General features: G+C 38.1%; 1 long non-coding RNA gene across 1 annotated transcript; it reads left to right on the top strand.

Annotated features, from left to right (window-relative positions):
• Window positions 1–1,719: 1,719 nt before the first annotated feature.
• Window positions 1,720–4,722, top strand: LOC145051387 (uncharacterized). Its single transcript, XR_013683589.1, has 4 exons — window positions 1,720–2,225; window positions 2,770–2,810; window positions 3,081–3,181; window positions 4,572–4,722. It is a non-coding gene; the product is annotated as an uncharacterized LOC145051387 (long non-coding RNA).
• Window positions 4,723–16,682: the final 11,960 nt, after the last annotated feature.

Here is a 16,682-nt window from a genome sequence, read left to right as displayed (position 1 = left end):
ATATTGCTTATATAGGCCCTAAACCCTAAATAGTAGGGTTTCATCCAGGCATTAGTACGCCCAACGTACTCAAGTGTATGCCCAACATACTAAGGCGGACCTTAATACGCTTAGCGTATCCTTAAGCACGCGCGACGTACTCTCTTTTGGCCCAAATTTGCAAGTTTGGCCCTTAAACTTATCTTGACTCTTTATTCTTAAAACCAAGGACTATAATTGACAAAGTAATGATAGAAGAGGGTTTGGAAATACCTGCGAAATCTCGAGACGTTACACTTGCTCCTTTCAAATATCGTCAAAGACTCCACCGATGGTGATTTCTTCTGATATTAGGGTTCGATGGTTGGGAAACATAATTTTATGCGATCGTGGGGAAGGAGACATAGAGAACAAGATGAAAGTAACCTTAGACCATCTTCAATGGACCTTTATTTTTGTTTTATAGAGGTCAAAAATGCTCCAATCAACCACTAAAAGTGACCTTTATTTTTGCGGGAAGAAATTTGACCTTTATATAGTATATATAGAGGCCACTATTCATAACACCAAATCACTTTTTCATTTTAAATGGTATTATTTTACTTGATTTTTAGTTTTTATAATTATTATTTATATTTTATAATATTAAAATATGTTTTAGTGTAATTTTTTAGTGTGTTGTTGGAGTTAAAACTAGTTTTGGTGCTAATTTTATACAAAAATGATGTAATTTTTAGTGATAAGATTGGAGTTAGTCTTAGGAAAAAATATGATAGGGTGGGCCCAACCTTTTATATACCAATTTCGTTAATAAATAAATAATTATTAAGCATTAAATTAGATAAAAAGAAAAAGGAAATATACATAGGCATTGAGTCTTTTTAAATATGGTAGAGATCAAACGCGCAACAAAAACATATAATAGGGACGGTATAGATAAAAAAATAATGACCAAACATATAAATTACCCAAACCACAACGACTATTCGTGTAACTTACTCTACGATAATTTGAGGAATTGCATCTATTTTTAGAATGTGTACAATGCTCTAATACATGTATTTACAAAATTTATTTGTTTTTTTTAAAACATAAATGCTCTTCGTTTACACCGAGGCACCTTAAAGCAAGAAATACATTTTAAAATCTTAATCAAATTTGGTCCCCTATGGTATACTATTTTTTTAAGATGGGTCGAAACACAATTTCGTCACTTTAGAAACGATATACAGTGAGATAAATGACATAGTGAGAAATTCATCTGAATCGAAGAATCGGAGAAGCACAACACACTCAACTCTTTTCACCGATCATAAAGACAAACCGACTAACACCAAACAATTATCGAATCTCAGTCAACAACCTAAATCTTTCAAGTTTGACCCAAAATCAAATGTAACGGCTGTATCTATTTTATGATTTTGAAATAGGTTTGATAAAAAAAAATATCGAGTAATTATATAAAATGCTTTATATAGGTGAAGGGTTAAATTAATAATAATAATAATAATAATAATAATAAATCAATTTATTTGATATAAATAAGTTTTATTAGTTCAGGGTCCAATAAGTAATTTTTAGAAATTAGATATGTAAGAAATTTTGGTGTTGGGGTAGATTCTGCCAGTATCGTGTAATCCGAGGACCAAAAGTGTCAAAACCCAAGAATGGGTTGTCTCTTTCCCCTGCAATCGACGTAGGCTCACTGCTGAGTCTCTTTCTCGTCTTTGGCTCTTTGAATCGGATTTTTCAGAAAGCAACACCGATTATCACCTTTCTAGGAGACAACACTTTCGTTTAATTCACTCATCTTCCCCTTACAGTCAAAATGGACAGATATTGTGGGTTAAAGGCAACCTCCGGTTGTGGGTTTTCAGGAAGGAGGGGCTGCCAAGCTCTCTGCTCTCTTTCTCCGACGAGTGGAGAGCATCAGGTCCCCGAAGAAGGTAGTGCGCAGCTGTAGCCTGTAAGTCTTGATGTTCCGAATTAGATGAACGAATGGGTTTATGATGTCGATGGGAGCTTACAATCTTTTCCCGACGTGAGTGAGAAGAGATTTTTCCGACATGTGGGTGTGTGTGTGTTTCATCTGCTCGCCTCTGCAAACTTTCTTCTTCGTCGGGGAAGAAGATTACCGCCAGCGCCGGAGCAGAAGGCGTCGTCGTAGAGCACATCGCCTAAGAAGACATCAGCGTCCGTCTCATGTTCTGCTTCTGGTATCGTCGTGCGTCGCTCACTGAAATCAGGTATACTCCTTTGGACTGTTAAGAGAAATAGGGTAACAATTTTAGATTGGGTTGGTGACATTTTGAATCAACCGCATTTGGGCTTGTATTTAGTGACATACTGACATGGAACACTTTTGGAATGCGGGTTTTGAAATTGGGCTTCCAATTAAACTCAATCCATTTACGAAAACAATATTTAGGATTTGATTTTTGAGTTAAAAATAAGAGATAATCATGTTTAAATTGGAGATTATATAAATTAAATGGTTAAGTATGTTATATGGACATATGGATCAGTTTAAATCAAAATTACGGTAATTTATAAATTAAAATAAATAAATAACGTTTTGAATAATATATTGTACTTATGAAAAGATAATCTAACATAGTTGGAAATAAATCCTAAAAGATTTTCAGAGACATGATTATTATAAATATGAGGGGTAAAATGGTCATTAATTAGAATACGATATTTCAAAAATAACCAAAATTAAGGATTTAACAAATATTAGAATATAATACTTGAAATTTGAGCTAAATAGAGACTATTGTTGGGATGTAGGTGATCAGAGAGTTGGATAATTGTAACGCCCCGATTCTCAGGTATTAATTACATAAGAATTATTGGACGAAGCCCTACTAGACGAGTCGGTCGACCTACTCGTCGAGTAGCAGTGGGGTAGGACCGCGTGTTAAGTGACCTACTCGACGAGTCCACTTTGGGACTCGGTGAGTAAGAGCTGGCAGATGAAACCCTAAATCCCGGGGTTTGCACCCCTATTTAAAGGAGCCTCAGCCTCCTTTGGTCTCCTTGCAGTCTTTGAGAGCCCTTAAAACCCTAATACGTGTGTGTGTGCCATTGTGTGATTGAAGCTTGAAAAGAGGATTTTGGAGAGAGAAGGCTTAGAGGAGAAGGGTATTTGAGCAAGTGGAGTGTGGAAATCAGCTCTTATCTCAGTCATCATCTTCTGGAGGTAACCAAATCGCCTTTCTTCTTGTGAATCTCTTCCATTGTTGAGTTTTAGGGTTTTTTGGTGAAGTGTTAAGTTGAAAGGATGAGCTATGGGCTAGATCTGAGGTTGTAACTTCAGATCTGGACCCTCCTTAGATGCTAGAATCATAAAGTTGATGTATTGGTTGTGATGGAGGTCCCTCTTAGACTTGAAGCTTCATTAAGAAGTTAAAATAGACATTTAGAGCCTTTATAGCCATGCATGCACGTAATGTTTGCAACTTTACGTGATAAGTATGCCCTAGAAGCTTGGATCTGTGATTTGGGGCTGCTGCATGGCTCAAATCAAGTCTGTATGGAAAAAGAACTGAATGGACTCGGCAAGTCGCAAGATGACTCGACGATTCATATGAAGATGGCCGTGAACTCGACGAGTTGGATGAACAACTCGGCGAGTCCGATGAAGATCACCATAAGACTCGACGAGTTGAAAAACAACTCGGAGAGTCGGATGAGTTTTCCCTAGATTATGTATGCGTGTGTATCTGTCGAGTTGCAAGGAGGGAACTCGACGTGTGACCTTAAGTTTGATCGAGGATTAAAGGAACTCGACGAGTCACTCCGATGACTTGGCGAGTTGGAATGTACTTCGGGGAACTCGGCGAGTTAAGGTCAACATGGACTGTTGACCTTGATTGAGGAATTTGACTTTGACCAGGGGTTGACTAGTGGTTTATGGAGTACCTTGTAAGGTTAAGGACTTATGAGTAAGATGTACTATGATGATAGGTGGTGGAACCTGTGTCAAGTGATCCGAGAGTTGGAGTTTACCTTTCATGTCGACATCTGCGAGGTGAGTTATCCTCACTATATCGATAGGGTCTACGGCACCAAGGCCGGCCCTTTAGTTGTTATTGTTATGGTATGTTGCATGTGGTTATGATTTGTTAGTTCGGAATCAAGGTAGACAGTATGTTATGCTTTTATGATCCATAGGGATTGGTGTGTTAGTGACCTGATAGGTCGGTACTCTAGTTACAGGAGAATTCTGTGATTATGATCAGTGAGATAGATATGATTGATGTTTGTATATGCCAGTATATGATAACTATGCGTACATGGTTATTTGCTTGTTGGTTGGGTTGAGGCGGTCCTGCTTTGTGCTGAAGGCCAACATACCCTATGAGCGGTTCGGGGAGACTGTAGGCCCACGTGGCGGACCAGTCATGCCAAAGGCTCGGGATAGATTCAAACAGACTGTAGGCCCAGTAGGGCGGTCCAGTCAGGCCGATGGCCCAGTATGCATGATGATTGATTGATTATTACTGATATGGTATTGTCAGTGTGGTATTGGTATTTTGGGGGTAGCTCACTAAGCCCTCGAGCTTACAGTTTTCAGTTTATTGTTTCAGGTACTTCAGGAGTCCATGGAAAGGCGAAGGCGTGAGCGTACCGCTCCTCATCCTTATGTTATGATTTTTGGGACACTCTGATGGAAAATGATTTGAAAACATTTTGTAAACGATGCTTTACGGTTTTTATTTATGATTGAAAAAGTTTAAATTTGGCGTAAAATTTATGGATGTTACAATAATTCATCTTACAGTTGTTTTATTCTGTGTTTAGCTGCTTCAGGTGAGTTCTCATGAACTTACTTATTATATGGACTATGTGATTTTATACGTTATCGTTACACCACTGAAGGTTCTAGTGTGGGTAGGTGGTAAGTATGAGAATCTCGTGGTACCATTTGGAGTATGATTATATGTGTATGTTACATCGTTGAAGGTCCCAATGTGGGTAGGTGGTTAGGATGAGAATCTAGTGTTACCATGTGGAGTATGTATGCTAGCATTTATCCGACAGGATGGGAATCAAGTGGTACCATATGGAGCATGTATGTTAGCATTTATGTGATAGGATGAGAATATAGTGTTACCATTTGGAGTATGTATGCTAAGCATTTATGTGACAGAATGGGAATCAAGTGGTACCATCGGGAGCATGTATGCTAGCATTTATGTGACAGGATGGATCTAGTGGTACCATTTGGAGTATGTATGCTAGTTTTATGTGATAGAATGGGAATCAAGTGGTACCATCGGGAGCATGTATGCTAGCATTTATGTGACAGGATGGATCTAGTGGTACCATTTGGAGTATGGATCTAGTGGTATGTACTTGACCCGATTGGCATGGTCCATTTGGGTTGCATGACATCATGCATTTGGATATACTAAAATAAGAGAAATAATACTTAAGGTTTATCTATATATTATAAGTTCTAATATATTAATAAGATTATTTAATTAGTATTGATCAAGAATTAATTTGGAATTAATTAAGTGATCAAAAGGAGACTAATTAAATATATGAGTTGATTGTGTAAATCATCCATACTTGTATAGTGGGCTAATGCTCCATAGATTATCAAGTTGGGCTAAAACCCATAGGATGCTCCATGGTGTTTTTGTACCGATGGATCATGGAAATGAAAGGACATGACAATTAGGGTTTACATGGTGTAACCCAAATTGTGACACACTATATAAGCATCTTATTCTTCCAAAAATCTGGCACTATGAAGGATTGGTGAGGGCTAGTCGATTTCATGAAATGTCTCGTTTCTCTCAAGTTATTCTAAGTGTATTTGATGTTGTAAGAACCATTTGAGGTGTCACACTTGGGGCACTAGGCTCTTGAGCTCCATGGAATCAAGCTACATCAAAAAAGTATGTATTCTATCTAGTTTTGTTGCTAGTTAGGGTAATACCTTGGAATATTCATATCTGCATGTATAATAGAGAAAACATAGATCCAAGGTATTTAGGGTTGCATGTACACCATAGGAGTGATAGAATGCTCAAAACCCAACAGTGGTATTAGAGCCTAGGCTTGTTTTCTTGTTATACTTGCAATATTGGCTGAAAAATCGAAGTTTGTTGCTGTCTGCTCAGCAGACTCGCCGAGTCCAAGGCAAAGTTCATCCAACTCGTTGAGTTGGTTCATGCACTTGACGATTTGGACCCCCAGACAACATATCTTCAACTGTTTTGGATAGAATTGGACTAGGAACATTACCTTAAGCTGTTTTTCAACTTACAAACCTATTTTTGATGTGGTAATGTTCATGCTAATCCAATTTCAAAGATAATTGTCAATAGATTCATGTTTTGTATTAGTTTAATGGTTAGGCTAATTACATGAAAAAGTTTGATTGAATTATCTTGTTCTTATGAGTTGCTTAGATTAATAAAAGGGTTATGTGAAATTGTTGTTTTCAATCCAAATTAATCTAAGAGTTGGTTCTAAAATGTGTTTTTGTAACTTGTCCTCAAGTTATATGAAAAGTCACATTTAAGATTCATAAAACTCATAAATATTTCCATAGGTTATGAATAAAGAAAAATCATATTCTTTATTAGTTTAAAGTCTTCCATAACTTGTCCTCAAGTTATGGAACTTGAATAGTTTTTGAATTAAAACTACTTTAAACACATAAGTTATGGAATTGAATAGTTTTGAATAGTTTCAGAACTTGCCCTTAAGTTTTGGAATTTGAAAAGTTTTCCCTTATGAATACTTTAATTCTAAGTTAAGCCCTTAGAATTTTAAAAGTTAAAATTCAACCCTTATACTTTATAGTATTATAAGTTAATAATATATATGTATAAGAGCAAGTCATTCTTACCGTTAGTAGGCCTCATTCACGAAGTCGGTCTATAAGGGGGGCATAATGTTACTACCTATAAAATGACAGTTTAATGGGTGTCCACTCTCACCCACCGCTTCCTTGACTGGTGGAGGATCGTTAGCCGAACGGGTAGGACAAGGAATAGAATTCCCCCTCCATTAAAAGTATTAATGATAAATACTAAGTAAATAAACTTTTTTAAATTCCCAATCTTAGATTCTGCGTGACTGTCCTCAAGTCGAGTATGGATCATTTGCTTTCAGTAGTACGGGCCCAATACTACATTCCATACCTATCCATACTTTTCTCATGAATCATTTCGAATCCTCCAAGTTACTTTCCAAAAGTGGTACTCCAGATACCTGCTAAGCAGCACAACAAACCCACTATAACACTTCCTAGGCTTTCCTAGGCTCCCGACCTTACCCAGTCATTAGCTGTTAAAGAACTCCCAATAATATCAATTAACTACTTCATGAATACAACCATATGCAATAAAGCTTAGATAACCCTTCGAGTAAAAGACTCATCCTTTCAACAGTTGGACTCAGACAAGAGCTGTGCAATAAGGTCAAGTCAATCACTCTAAGATTATTTAACCTGTGCAACATGCATCTTAACATATTCACTTAATAGTTAATTCACATCATCAAGAATCCCACAAAGCATAACGCAAGCAACATTCGGGCAATAACACTCTAAACCACCAGCCGAACAGAGGATATCACAAGCTCACTTACTACCACAAAAATTCTTGAATCTAAAACATCATTCAATTCCTCTCACGCGACCAGGCATCACATATCAGGCCAATCCATACAATCATCTGAAATCCATACTAGCATGCAACTCAAAAGCTTAAACAACAAGCATACAAAGGCATTTCTCCTAACATAAAATCCTGAGCAGATCCCTAACCCTAATCTAGCATGTAATTCTCATAACATATAACATAACAAACATTTATGGGTATTCCGGAAATCACTTACTCGAGCTCGGTTGATTGCACGCACCACCCCTTTCTTTTATTAGAAAGTCCTTTTTTATAAAAAAATTCCTTTTTATGAAAAATCTACCAAACCCTCAATTTGAGTTCAGACACACCCGAAGGTATGCCCGAATCCCTCAAACCAAGCTTTGATACCAACTTTTAACGTCCCAAAAATTATAAGGTATTATATTTTTTTTAATTCAACCATAAACACCATTTAATCACTTTAATCATTCAAAGGTATATCAGAGTAAAAATAGTTATCAGAGTATAATTCCCAAAATTATAAAGTGCGGAAACATGGGTGGATGCGTTGTGATCAAGTTGGGCCCTTCCCTCTCCAACCAGAAGCACTTGGACATAGTTTAAACATAAACCATAAACACAAAGCTTAGTGAGTTCCCCAAAATATCGCATACCATACATATCTACCAGCTCAAAGCTGTGTCGGGTCTATTTCAACCCCGAGTCTATTTCAACTCATGCGTCCGACCAAGCCATACTGGATCTATTTCACCCCCCGAGTCTATTTCAAAAATATGTCAGCACAAGGATGTACCAGGTCTATTTCACCCCACATACATATACCAAACAAGCACACAGGCATATAACACATATAGCAGGAGTCACAAAGACCACAAGCACATAACATATCCTAGTGTCCTGTAGTATAGTGAGCAAACTCACATCGGTCTGTTGTTAGTCAAACAGATGCTCGGGCTGGTAAATCGGAGAATCCCTGTGATAACCAATCAAATAAAAACCCAATTAATAATTTGTCCATAAACCATAACAGGGAATCTAGTTCATGATGGGTTTGAGCCATAAGAACATTCCTATGTGCACATGCAAACCCTAATGCTTGGATCTAGGTTTCTCTAATGAACATGCTTTTCATCCAAGACTTGCAAACCCTAGATCTATAGTATACAATTCGAAATTGACATGACAAAGTAGATCTAGATGATTACCTCTTCTTGAAAGCTTGAATCTTGTTATCCTTGGAGCTTAGAGTCACAAATGTCACTCCTTTAATGGCTTACAAACACCAAGAGGCAAGAGGATGATTTGGAGAGAGGTTGTAGGCATAAAATCGGCTCTAGGAACTCCTTAGGGTTTCTGGTCGCCGATTTCTATAGCCCTTGAGGTCTTTAAATACTTGAGCTGCTAGGGTTACAGCCTAAAACCCTAATTGGATAACTTAGGCCTTAAGCAGTCCCAGGATCCTTCTAGAATAAGGCTTGGACGAATTCAAGGACTCCATACACCTTAAGTTCGTCCACCCTATGATCCATAAGGACCCACAACCCAAAACCAACTATCACACAATTGACAGTTCCAGTCCCCTTTATTTAATTAATCTCTTTTAGCCACAAAATTAATTCTTAATTAATTCTTGTCTAATATTAATTAAACTATATGATTTCTCCTTTAATATATTAATCATATAATATATTAATAAATCATAATAACCTCTTTATTTATAAATCATCATATCATGTTGCTTTGGTGAAGGCAACCCAAAAGGACCATGCACAACCGGGTCAAGTACTTACCAAATATAGTTATAGGCTTAGACACTAATCCAAAAGTCTCCCACTTGGATAAGTCTAGTAACTATAAATACAAGCACAATCTGATTAGCAAACGTAGCTCTCAATGATGTTGTCAAAATCTGATCTTATCGGCAACATGTCCTTTTGATAAGGAATCATATAGTCCTCTGTTCTATATATCGTGCGGACAATTACATGGAACATAGTCATACTTATTGCCCAACAGTTTGTTTCTCGATCTCTGATTTGTTTGACATAGAACTTAATTGAACACATCAATTCAGTCCTGACCGGGCCCGACACATAAGTCAAAACAAATCATCTAGGGGCCCTGATATCGCTTTTATCCTCTTAGGATAGAAGGAACAGATAAACTTCGACTTATATGCATTTATTATTCACTAACCAAATCACACACAACAATGCGTTTTATAACATCAAGTTACTAATGCGTTTTCGCATTATCAATGCATAACCAATTACTAAACAATAAACCATATATCTAGGTTTTAAGTGTTGGATATAGTGTCTAAGTTCATAACTATATTTGGTATGTACCTGACCCGACCCGGCATGGTCCATTTGGGTTGCACTTCACCCGAACAGTTTATGGATAATATTTGAGAATAGTACAAATTATGATTTATTAATATATTATAAGTTCTAATATATTAATATAAGATCATATTATTTAATTAGTAGTGGTCTATAATTAATCTAGGATTAATTTAGTGATCAAAGATATTACTAATTAAATATGGTCTTCTATATTTATATTGTGTGGGCTAATGCTTATTTAGAATGGGCTAGGCTTGGATGGAAAAGTCCATGGATACTCCATGGAGCTTTAACCCATGGATCTCATGGAAATGAAGAGACATGGGTATTAGGGTTTAACCCTAATCCACCACACTATATAAAGGAGGCTTTGGTTCTTGAAATGACACTAGTTGACACTTGTTGAGGTGAGGGCAATTTCAAGATAGTAGTGACTATTCTCTCAAGTTCCAAGTTTGTAGTGATTTGTGACTTTCATTTGAGGCATCCACACTATTGGTGCTAGGCTCTAGAACTCCAAGCAATCAACTACAACTACAAGGTAAGTGTATCTACTAGCTTATTTGATTCATGTTCCCCATGCCATGCTAGTTAGGATATAAACCTTGGAAAAATAATTATTTACATGTATCTTAGACAAACATAGATCCAAGGTTTATTAGGGTTGCATGTACACTTAGGAAGTGTTAGAATGCTCAAAACCCATCATTAAGACCATATGATATTATCGTCTTGCGATCACTCGAGATAAATTCGATGAAGTGATTCCAGCAAGCGAGGGTTTATTCCAATGCTCAAATCAAACTCATAAGCACTCATGAACGTTGTAGCAAACTTTTGCTATGTCTAATACATTTTAGACAATCTACACACCTATTTATGACAGTCTTCATTCATACCTACTTCCAACATATGAACGACTATGGACGGTTCGAATAATTCTTATTATTCCGGAAGTCAAAACATGCAAAAAATTGACACAATAGGTAAACAATTAACATAAGATAGTAATATTACTAATAAATAATACCCTTTTATTTAATCATCAAATGTTAATTACAGTTTATCTATTACATGTTTCTAAACTATCTAATCTAAACCAATATCATCCTTCAGCCCGATGCTCCTAGCGTGTTGCAAGTGCTTAAACCTGCTCAGTCCCTTCGTAAGTGGATCTGCTGGGTTATCCTATGACGATACCCTCTTTACTACGAGGAGTCCTTCTTCCACCCGATGTCGAATAAAATGATATTTTCTATCGATATGTCAAGATCTGCTGTGATCCCTCGGTTCCTTGGTCAAGGCAACCGCTCCTTCATTATCACAGAAAATTTCCATGGGCTTCTTTATGGATGACACAACTCCAAGGTCTCCAATGAAGTTGTAATGCCCCGATCCTCAAGTATTGGTTTAAGTAAGAATTTCTTTGGTTTTAAGACCTACTCGACGAGTTAAGGGTGCCCTACTCGTCGAGTAGTTACGAGGTGGGATCGCACATTTAGTGACCTACTCGCCGAGTCCATGAAGGGGCTCGACGAGTAGGAGCTGGCAGATGAAACCCTAAATTTTGGGGTATTTCACCCTATTTAAAGGATCATTGGCCATCCCCCAGCCTCCCCTTCACTGCTTCTTGCCCCTCTAAAACCCTAATAGTGTGTGAGCTCATTTTGTGCATTCTTAAGCTTGGAGGAGGATTTTCTTGGAGAAAAGAGCTTGGAGATCAAGCATTCAGAAGCAAGGAGCTTGAAGGATCTGAGATCTATTGTAGTTAGCATCTTCTGGAAGGTATAAATCGTTACCCTAACCTCATTCATTCTAGATCCCCTCTTTGGACAAATTCTAGGGTTCTCATAGTGTGATTGGAAGCTATTCTTCTTTGCAACCTCAAATCTGAAGTTGTAACTTCAAAACTGAGCTCCTTTGGGTTTCTTAGTACATAAAGTTTCTAGCTTGTGCAAGAATGAGACTCTCCCAAGGTGTAAAGCTCCATTGGAGGCATAGATTGGTCATTTAGGGCCTTTAGAACCTTGCATTCACGTAAAGTTTGCAACTTTACGTGATAAGCATGCCCTAGAGCTTGGATCTGTGATTTGGAGCTGCTGCATGGCTCAAAGAAAGTCTGTATGGAAAAAGGACTGAATGGACTCGGCGAGTCGCAAGGTTGACTCGGTGAGTCACATAAAGATGGCCGAGAACTCGACGAGTTAGATGAACAACTCGGCAAGTCCGATGAAGATTGCCATAAGACTCGACGAGTTGAAGAACAACTTGGCAAGTCGGATGAGTTTTATCTAGGATATGTATGCGTGTGTATCCGTCGAGTTGCAAGGAGGAAACTCGACGGGTGGCCTTAAAGTTTGATCGAGAATCAAAGGAACTCGACGAGTCACCCCGATGACTTGGCAAGTTGGAATGTGCTTCAAAGAACTCGACGAGTTGAGGTCAACATGGACTGTTAACCTTGACTAAGGATTTTGACTTTGACTAGGGGTTAACTAGTTGGTTTATGGAGTACTTTGTAAGGATGGGGACTCATGAGTATATTCGTACCATGGTAATAGGTGGTGGAGTCCTTGGCAAGTGATCGGAGAGTTGGGATTTATCTACCGAGTTGACATCTACAAGGTGAGTTATCCTCACTATACTAAGGGGTCTAAGGCACCAAGGCCGGCCCGTTTGATATGTTACCTTGAGCTGTGCTAGATGCTGAGAATGACTTAGTGTTGCATGCTAGTAGTTATGCCTGTTAGGTAGGTCAGTAGGACTACCTGTGATGTTATATGATTAAGGCATGATCGATTCTTATTATTTATGTGTTTGTTATATGGGATGGGTTGAGGTTGTACTACTTCGTACGGTAGCCAACAAACCCTAGGAGCATTCTAGTTACGGGCTAAGGGAGACTCGTACTGTGGGCTCGGGAGCATTCCAGTTACAGGCTGAGGGATACTCGTATTGTGGGCTCGAGGGCATTCCAGTTACGGGCTAAGGGAGACTCGTATTGTGGGCTCGTAGGTATTGCAGTCTGTAGGGCTGTAGACCGGTTATGTATTGTTCTGTCAGTTCGTTATGATATTCTATTGTTGACATGGTTATGTGGATTGTATGTGTATTGGTATTTTGGGGGTAACTCACATAGCTTTCGGGATTACAGTTTCAGTTTATTGTTTCAGGTACGTCATGGAATCGCGACAAGGCAAAGGCGTGATCGTACACCTCATCCTATTATGTTTATGTTTCTGGGAAAACTCTGATAATTAGTATTTTGAAAACAAAGTTGTAATGTTTTGATGAACTTGATATGTTTTTTTTAAGTTTAAATTGGTTTGAAATTTTGGGTGTTATAGAAGTTCTTCAACTATATCACCTCCTTTGATGCTTCGCTCGCTACAATGTACTCTGATTCACACGTTGAATCAACTACTGTCTCTTGCTTGGAACTTTTCCAAGTCACTGCTCCTCCATTAAGGGTAAAGACCCAGCCCGACTGCGAATGGTAGTTGCCTCTGTCAGTCTGAAAACTGGCATCACTATACCCTCGCACCTTTAAGTAATCACTCCTTCCGAGGACTAGAAACCATTCCTTGGTCCTCCGAAGGTACTTAAGAATGTTCTTGACTACGGTCCAATGCGCTTTGCCAGGTTTCCCTTGATATCTACTGACCATGCTCAAAGCAAAGGCCACATTAGGGCGAGTACAAGTCATAACATACATAATCAAGCCCACTGCGGAAGCGTATGGTACCCGGCTCATTTCTGCTATCTCAACTTCGGTACTCGGACATTAAGTCTTACTCATCTTGGCATTACTTTGGATCAATAACTCTCCCTTCTTTGAGTTGTCCATACTAAGAAATTTTAGTACCTTGTCCAAGTAAGTATTCTGACTAAGTCCTATTAGTCTCTTACTTCTGTCTCTCACTATCCTTATTCCCAAAATATAGGAAGCCTCTCTGAGGTCCTTCATAGCAAAGCACTTCCCTAGCCAGGACTTAACCTCCTGCAGTGTCGGGATGTCGTTTCCTATGAGTAGTATGTCATCGACATACAATACGAGGAAGCTAATTATACTCCCACTGGCTTTGACATATACACACGATTCATCCTCGCTTTGTAGAAACCCAAACTCTTTGACTTTCTCATCGAAGCAAATACTCCATCTGTGAGACGCTTGCTTAAGTCCATAAATGGACTTCTCAAGCTTGCACACCCTATTGGGATGCTTCACATTGACAAAACCCTCTGGACGAGCCATGTAAACATTCTCAGCCAACTTCCCATTAAGGAAAGAAGTTTTGACATCCATTTGCCATATTTCATAATCATGAAATGAAGCAATGGCCAGCATCACCCTAATAGACTTTATTTTGGCAACTGGTGAGAAGGTTTCATCATAGTCAACTCTGGGAGTTTGAGTGAAACCCTTCGCGACCAATCACGCCTTATATGTGTGCACATTCCCATCCATGTAGGTCTTCTTCTTGAAGATCCACTTGCACCCAACGGTCTTACGTTCGGGCACATGGTCAACCAAATTCCAAACTTCATTGTCGTACATGGACTGAATCTCCTTGTCCATCGCCTCTTTCCATTTCACAGACTTTGGGCCTGCCATGGCTTCCTTATAGTTATTAGGTTCGTCCAAATTTATTAGTGTACTATCACTAACATATGTGTCCTCTTTTGTAGTAATATGAAAACCATATAACTGGGTTTGAACTCTAACTCTTTCGGAACGTCTAAGAGGTAATGACTCGTCAATCGATTCAACCGGAGTTTCCTCCTCGGGTTGAGCGCCAACATTAGAGGTTCCTTTATCGCTCGGCTCTTGAATCTCTTCAAGATCGATTTGTCTCCCACTGTCCCCTTGGCTTATGATTTATCGCTCTCGGAAAACCCCTCTCCTCGCAACAAAGACAACATTGTCACTCGGTCTATAGAAGAGATATCCAAAGGATTTCTGCGGGTAGCCGATGAAAATACACCGCTCACTACGAGGTTCGAGCGTGTTGTGAGTCTCTTGTCTTATGAAAGCCCCGCAACCCCAAACCTTTATATGTGCCAATGAGGGAGCCTTCCCTGTCTACATTTTGTGAGGTGTTTTGGCTACCTTCTTCGTATGGACTAAGTTAAGGATATGTGTAACGCCTGTAGATCCGGGCTAGTCAATCTAGAGATAATAGGGGTTGAAAACGACTTTTCGACAAAAGATTATTTAGAATAAATAATCTTAACCAAGTTGTAGAATATGTCTCAATGGTTCCGTACATATAAAGAGCGCCGAAATCCGAGTTGTAACGAAGAAGTTATGACCCGTCGAAGTTTAGCGACGGAACCGACACGACACCGCGAAGACGTAAATAGTGAATTTATGATAGAGCGATTTTTAGCCTTAGTAATCTAAATTAAATTCGTAGAATATGTTAACCTGAGAACGTCCATAAAAAGAACGCCCAAATATGACTTCGTATGAGGAAGTTATGATTTTTCATAGTTTCGACTTAGCAGTGTACAACCCGAAGTTCGAGTATTAGCTCGAGCAGTTTTTAGCCGACACAACCTAAACAAGAATCGAAGATCTCGTTATTAGTGGCGTAAAGATAAAAAGACAGACGAAAATGGACATCGGATGAAGAAGTTATGAGATAAAGTCAAAATTGGCCGACGGAGTCTAAACGAAAGTTGTAGAGTACGTCTTCACCTACGCATGGATATAAATAACGTCAAAAACGGAGTTCGTATGAACGAGTTACAAATTATAATAGCATATTTACGTATTAAAATAAAGAATAAATCATATATACGTACACATATATATACATATGTATATATCATTAGAAAGGTATCGACGATGCGGTCATTATAAGACTAATGTTGAGTTCTTTCGACATTAGTTTAGTACAAATATCATTAAATCCATTAAAAATAGTATTATAGAGGGGTGTTTAGTTGTTTATATAACTAAAAGGTATTTAAGTAATTATGGAGGGTAGTTTTTGAAAATTCAGTTAGTATAAATAAGAGCATTTGGCTCTCATATTTCTTGCACCATTCTCTTGATTCAATAGTCTTTCTCTCCTTATCCCCCGAGCATTTCGGTCCCTCGTGATTCGACTTATCTTTCTGTAGTTTTAGTATAGTAAGGTGAGCACTGAAGCGCTGCACGAATCTTTCTTAGAAAGATTCAGCGACGAAGTTCTGCCCCTGCAAAGCCTAACTCCTAGCTAAAATCCCCTTGTAAGTAAGTTATGCTTACCCTATTTTAGATATAGTTAATATTTCAAATTAGTATTGATATTATAAATTTATAATAAATATTTGATCTATTATTATGACTTATATAAGTGTCGTTATAATATCTTTTTAACTACTCGCGGTACGGGGAATCTGGTTTAAAGGGCCGCATAGGGTTGTTGGATTTCAGAAGTGCTATACGCCAAAATGTTCCTGCCCTACGATGTTTTATTTCTGGTCCTGTCTGTACATAGTGGTTGGAAAGTATTGTTTAAACGCTTATATAATAATAATAATAATAATAATAATAATAATAATAATAATAATAATAATAATAATAATAATAATAATAATAATAATAATTACTCACGGTAAATATTAGACTAAAATCTAGTGGTAATAATACTAGTTTTCGTCGAAGGAAATTATTTTAAAGTAAACGAAGCGTTGTCCGAGTACCGAGTCACCACCTTCTCAGGTGAGTGCATAG

The sequence above is a fragment of the Lactuca serriola genome, chromosome 5 (assembly GCF_051521515.1).
Source record: "Lactuca serriola cultivar US96UC23 chromosome 5, Lser_US96UC23_V15, whole genome shotgun sequence".
NCBI classification, from domain to species: domain Eukaryota; kingdom Viridiplantae; phylum Streptophyta; class Magnoliopsida; order Asterales; family Asteraceae; genus Lactuca; species Lactuca serriola.
This window is presented reverse-complemented; position numbering and strand designations above follow the sequence as displayed.